General features: G+C 42.4%; 1 long non-coding RNA gene across 1 annotated transcript; it reads right to left on the reverse strand.

Annotated features, from left to right (window-relative positions):
* Window positions 1–925: 925 nt before the first annotated feature.
* LOC143420991 (uncharacterized) lies at window positions 926–6,064 on the reverse strand. Its single transcript, XR_013100723.1, has 3 exons — window positions 5,984–6,064; window positions 5,777–5,884; window positions 926–1,080 (listed from the first exon to the last, which is right to left on the reverse strand). It is a non-coding gene; the product is annotated as an uncharacterized LOC143420991 (long non-coding RNA).
* Between the last annotated feature and the right edge of the window lie 471 nt (window positions 6,065–6,535).

A 6,535-nucleotide genomic window follows, 5' to 3' on the forward strand; every position in this document is an offset into this window, starting at 1 on the left:
TCAGAGTGGCAGGTAAATTAACCCTAACCCTAAACTGGGAGGACTGAATGGGCCTTTCAGTGATTCTCTGAGGAGCCAACAGGTTCAGCAACAGTCAGGGTGGCGTTAACAATCTGCAACTCACGTCTTTACACTTATACATTAGCGATATTAGCATTAAATTGTTAATTAAGTATTATATTGTAGTACAACACAATAAAAACTAAACATTTTATTCACTACAATAAAATTACAAATTAATCAGACTAAGCTATATTAACTGCTGTGGTTTTGTACTGTGTGCTGACTGGTCATCTGTAAAGGACCTGAACTGTCACAGTATGCAGAAGCAGACTGTATGTATAGTGAACAGTGGAACCAGACACAAAGGAACGTGGGACCAAACTTGAATTAACAAAAAGTGAGCAGTTTAATATGACTGATGGAGAAATACAAAGTAATGCATAAGGCAAACTAAGATGAGAATAAACAATAATGTAAACTGGGGAAGCTAAAAATACACATGAAAAAGCATAAACATGAAACTTGTCGTGGATACAAAGATACCTGAAACAGGGAGACATGACGCAAAAGACAACAGACAACCTGACACTGAACAAAGGAGGACTTAAGTACACAGAAAGATGTGTGAGGATGGGGAACAGGTGGGACAAATCAGACCAGAGGTGACAAGGGGAAGCAAAACTAGACACACTGCAATTAGGAAGGGAAACAGCATGGAACGCAGACATGACAACACGAACCTGACACCATAAGACGCGCAGGCATGAAACACATAAAGGGCGAACATAAACACAGGGGTAAAGGACACAAGGGGAATCGAAAAAACAATTAACTATAACGGCAACTTAGGCAAAGTAGAAATGAACTTGGAATTCCTAAAGGACTTAAACATAAACTATAAACATCAAAATAAGCTAAAACTTTAAACGCTGGGTCAAAAGACCCAGGATCATGACCTGAACAGGTGGAACTGATTCTTAAAGATTCCATTAAGCAGTTAAAAAGAAGCTGAAGATTCAGGACAGCATGGAGTTCGGTCCGCAGCAGTCAGACGATGTTGGTGTCGTACTTCACATCCTGCAAACATCAACACGATACGTGAGCCCTGCTCTGCAACAAGTCCAACACACCTGTAACCTGGTATCTGTCCATGACCAGGATTCACTTATACTAAGTCACATGAAGCTAAGTTTTGACCAGGACATGTCCTTCAACGCACATATTAAACAAATATGTGAGACTGCTTTCTTCCATTTGTGCAACATCTCTAAAGTTAGAAATATCCTGTCTCAGAGTGACGCTGAAAAACTAAGTTCATGCATTTATTACTTCCAGGCTGGACGACTGTAATTCATTATTATCAGGAAGTCCTAAAAACTCCCTGAAAAGCCTTCAGCTAATCCAAAATGCTGCAGCAAGAGTCCTGACAGGGACTAGAAAGAGAGAGCAGATTTCTCCTGTTTTGGCTTCCTGTTAAATCCAGAATTCAAAATCCTGCTCCTCACATACAAGGTCTTAAATAATCAGGCCCCATCTTATCATCATCATCATCATCATCATCATCATCATCATCATCATCATCATCATCATCGTTTATTTGTATAGCACTTTAAGAACACACCAGGCAGACCAAAGTGCTGAACAACACAGATCAAAACAACAACCAAATTAAAAATACCATAAAATCATTACATACAATAAAATAAATAAGAAGGTGTCAGTTTCCTACAGTTAAAAGCCAGGGAATAAAAATAGGTTTTCAATCTGGACTTAAAGACCTGCACTGATGACGCTTGTCTAATTTGGAGAGGAAGGTTATTCCAGAGCATCGGAGCCGCAATTGAAAAGGCACGGTCTCCTCTCCCCCGCGACTTAGGGACCGACAGCAGCAGCTGCTCAGCTGAACGGAGCGAGCGAGGAGGAACATGTGGCTTCAGCAAATCAGATAAATAGACAGGAGCCAGACCATTTAAAGATTTAAAAACCAATAAAAGGACTTTAAAACGAACCCTAAATTCAATGGGAAGCCAATGCCAGGAAGCCAGAACCGGAGTGATGTGATCGAATTTCCTACTACCGGTTAAAAATCGCGCCGCCGCATTTTGCACTAACTGCAGGCGTGACAAGGTGCCCGACCCGACCCCTATTAAAAGGGAATTACAATAGTCCAGACGTGAGGTGATAAAAGCATGAATAAGAGTTTCCAAATTGGGTTTGGAAAGGAAAGGCTTGACCTTCGACAGGCGTCTGAGGTGATAAAAAGCTGATTTTACCACCCCACTTACATGACCTTCAAAAGTAAGCGCAGAATCAAGTTTAACACCAAGATTAGTGACTGAACTTTTCAGATGAGAGGTCAAATCACCAAAATCAACAAACATCTTATCCTAATGACCTTGTAGTACCATATCACCCTATCAGAGCACTTCGCTCTCGCTCTGCAGGCCTACTTGTTGTTCCTAGAGTATTTAAAAGTAGAATGGGAGGCAGAGCCTTCAGTTTTCAGGCCCCTCTTCTGTGGAACCAGCTTCCAGTTTGGATTCAGGAGACAGACACTATCTCTACTTTCAAGATTAGGCTTCAAACTTTCCTTTTTGCTAAAGCATATAGTTAGGGCTGGACCAGGTGACCCTGAATCCTCCCTTAGTTATGCTGCAATAGGTGTAGGCTGCCGGGGGATTCCCATGATGCATTGAGTTTTTCCTTTCCAGTCATCTTTCTCACTCACTATGTATTAACAGACCTCTCTGCATTGAATCATATCTGTTATTAATCTCTGTCTCTCTTCCACAGCATGTCTTTATCCTGTCTTCCTTCTCTCACCCCAACCAATCACAGCAGATGGCCCCGCCCCTCCCTGAGCCTGGTTCTGCCGGAGGTTTCTTCCTGTTAAAAGGGAGTTTTTCCTTCCCACTGTCACCAAAGTGCTGCTCATAGGGGTCATATGATTGTTGGGTTTTTCTCTGTATCTATTTTTGTAGGGTCTACTGTACAATATAAAGCGCCTTGAGGCCACTGTTGTTGTGATTTGGTGCTATATAAATAAAATTGAATTGAATTGAATTGAATTGAATGCCAGGGTCTAACCTGCAGAAGGCTTGTGTGAGAGGGGCCGGGCTGGCAGCATCTGACCAATCACAAATAGCGAGACAGAGAGAGAGAGAGAGAGAGAGAGAGAGAGAGAGAGATTTAAGACCACTTGAAAAATCCACTGAAGGAAAAAGCACCCCAGACCATTGTGGCGTCCCCTCCACTGTGGTGTGTAGAAAACATTTCAGGTGGGATCTCCTTGTCATGCTCGTAGCGCTGGAAACCATCAGGACCATCAAGGTTACATTTGTTCTCATCAGAGAATAAAACTTTCTTCCACCTTTCAGTGTCCCATGTTTGGTGCTCTGTAGCAAAGTCCAAACAGTCAGTTCTGTGGCGTTCAAGGAGATGAGGCCTTTGAAGACGTGTGTTTGTTTTTGAAGCCTTTCAGTCTCAGATGCCGATTGAGGGTTATGGGCTGCAGTCGGCACCAGTAACGGCCTTAATTTGGGTCGAGGAGTGTCCAGTGTTCAGGCTCAGTGCCGGGGACATTTTTTGGGTCTTCCACTTGGCCTTTTTGTTCCATAACCCTCAGGACCATTTAAGAAATTCGCAATGACTGTCTTACTGCGTCCCACCTCGGCAGCGATGACACGCTGTGAGAGACCCTGCTTATGCAGTTCAACAATCTGACCACGCTCAAAAAAGCTTTTTTGCCATCAGGACGTCATGACCTGACAGAAAATGACAATGAATCCACGTTTCTGCACAGGTTTGTCCTTTTAAAGGCATGTGGTCCTAAACTTTTGGTCAGCTGTAAAACAGCTTGTTTCAGTTTAAGCGTTGTTTTCAATAAACTGCATGCTCAAAAATTTTTTTGTCTCACTCCAATTTCTTCTTGTTGCATGTTGAAGCTCTACTTGGAACCGTGTTCAGATCCATCCATGGAAAATATGATTTTTTTTTTTTTGTATTATTCAAGTGGTCTTAAAGTTTTTTATTTTATGTATTTATTTTTTGTAAATGTTAATATAGTGGTGTGAAAAAGTGTTTGCCCACTTTCCTGATTTTTCTACTTTTTCTATCTTTGTCACATTAAATGTTTTAGATCATCTAACGAATGTAAACATTAGACAAAGATAACACAAGTAAACACAAAATGCAGAGGAAACAATCCAAACCTACATGGCCCTGTGTGAAAAACTGATCACACCTTTGGAAGTTCAGTTTCTCTAGCCATACCCAGGCCTCATTACTGCAACATGAAATCATTGAAAGCACTTAAATAGGACCTGACTGACAAAGTGGAGCAGACCAAAAGATCTTCAAAAGACAGACATCATGGCATGATCGAAGTAAATTACGAACAAAACAGAAACAAAATTATTGAGATCAGTTAGTCTGGAAAAGGTTTTAAAGGCTCTGGGACTCGAGTAAACCACAGTGAGAGCCATTATCCACAAAAAACATGGAACAGTAGTGAACCTTCCCAGGAGTGACTGACCAAAATTACCCCAAGAGCGCAGCCATGACTCATCCAAAGACCCCAGAACAACAGCCAAAGAACTGCAGGCCTCACTTGCCTCAGTTAAGGTCAGAGTTCATGACTCCACCATAAGAAAGAGACTGGGTGAAGCTGAAACGCACTTGGTTTCAGCAAGAGGACAACGATCAAAACAAAGCAGCAAGTCCACCTTTGAACGGCTTAAGAAAAACAAAATGAAGACTTTACAGTGAGCTGGTCAAACTCTTGACCCGACTCTGATTGAGATGCTGCGTGACCTTAAAAAGGTGGTTCATGCTTGAAAATCATCCAGTGTGGCTGAATTACAACAATTCTGCAAAGACGAGTGGGCCAGAATTCCTCCACAGCTGTGAAACACTCAATGAAGTAATACGAATGCTCGATTGCAGTTGTTGCTGCTAAGGATGGCCCAACCCGTTATTAGGTTTAGGGGGCAATCACTCTTTCACACAGGGCCTTGTAGGTTTGGGAGTTTTTCCTGTATTTTGTGTTTACCTTTGTTATCTTTGTCTAATATTTAAATTTGTTTGATCCGAAACATTTGAGTGTGACAGACATAGAGAGTTTGAGATTTAACTTTGAGATTTTTATGTTAATTTGAAGTTTGTCGTTACAGTTGGACACTGCTGCTTATTGATGTTATTATTATTTTATTTTGATTTTTTTAATCTTGCACAGTCTGTATATGACTGTCACTTATTCTGAGTTTCTGCAGTACTCAGTCCTACACAAGTACACACTATTATTGCTTATCACTGTCTGCACACACAGCTTTGATGGATCCTCCAGGAGTGATGACACCATTTTCTGGTGAACTGATTGGTCAGTAGGTGGTGAGATCACACACACACACCATCAGGTCATCCTGACTCTGAGTCACATGCGGAGTCTGTTCACCCATATCTGTCTCTCCTTCAAATAAACTTTATTAAACAGCAGCTCTTAAAGCTCTCGCACACTCTGCTGTCTGCAGTCTGTGTTCAAGCTTCATGTTTTTATGATATTACACATTTGTGTAAAATCAGCCGCTCTGTGTCAGCACACCTGTCCATCTTTCAGGCTGGTCACATGTCGCAAACTCTGCCCTTTGCATGTAATTATGCTCAATAAACTTTGGTTGATTTACTTAGTTGATGACCACTTCCTGTGTTAGGATAAGTGAAGCCAGATGAGGAAACATCTTAGTACAGGCCCCAGCTTCCCACCTCAACAACACACCTCATAGCTGATCTCTGAAGGGGGTGGGGCTTCTGACACAGGTGGGGATTCGTATGTACATGGGACCTCTGAAGCAGCTTCGAGCGATTTGTTGATAAAGATGATTGGCTAAAAACAACCCAAAAGACACAGCTGTTAAGGTTTGAATTGGAAACATGAAGAATGTGAAAAGACTGAGCTGATTCAGGTGGACACAGGTGGACTCACCTGATCAGTGGAGGGACACAAAGCGTAGCAGCCAAAGGCAGCGATACAGATGGAAACGATAAACTCCAGGAGACAGAAAACAGCCAGAACAGCTCTCTGGACCTGGGAGGATAAAAACACCCCTGTGCTTTTAGCCCTTTCCATTAGAACCTACTCAGATCAGGCTGAGGCGACTTGAGTACCACCTCATGTGCGTGGGACAATTACAGCAACACGGCTGAATGTCCTGTGATGTCATTTATATGCAGCATGAACGCCATTTTCTACTTGCTGCTCGGTCTGTGGCTTTTTGTCGGACTCGGGGACCGCAGTGTTGTTTCTATGCAGTCGTTTCCCTCTTTGCCATTTTAAAAATGGCAGCTTCGATTTTCACAAAGGAGACGCTCTCATGACTCATGGAGTGGTGCCACTGACAAGCCAACCAGATAACCTTGATCCAAGTAGGTACTAAAAAAGTACCTGCTATCAGGAACCACCACCTAATGCAGGGGTGTTGAACTCCAGGCCTTGAGGGCCGGTGTCCTGCAGGTTTTAGATAACACCCTGGGTCAA

This window comes from Maylandia zebra, linkage group LG11 (genome assembly GCF_041146795.1).
Source record: "Maylandia zebra isolate NMK-2024a linkage group LG11, Mzebra_GT3a, whole genome shotgun sequence".
Taxonomy (NCBI): Eukaryota; Metazoa; Chordata; class Actinopteri; order Cichliformes; family Cichlidae; genus Maylandia; species Maylandia zebra.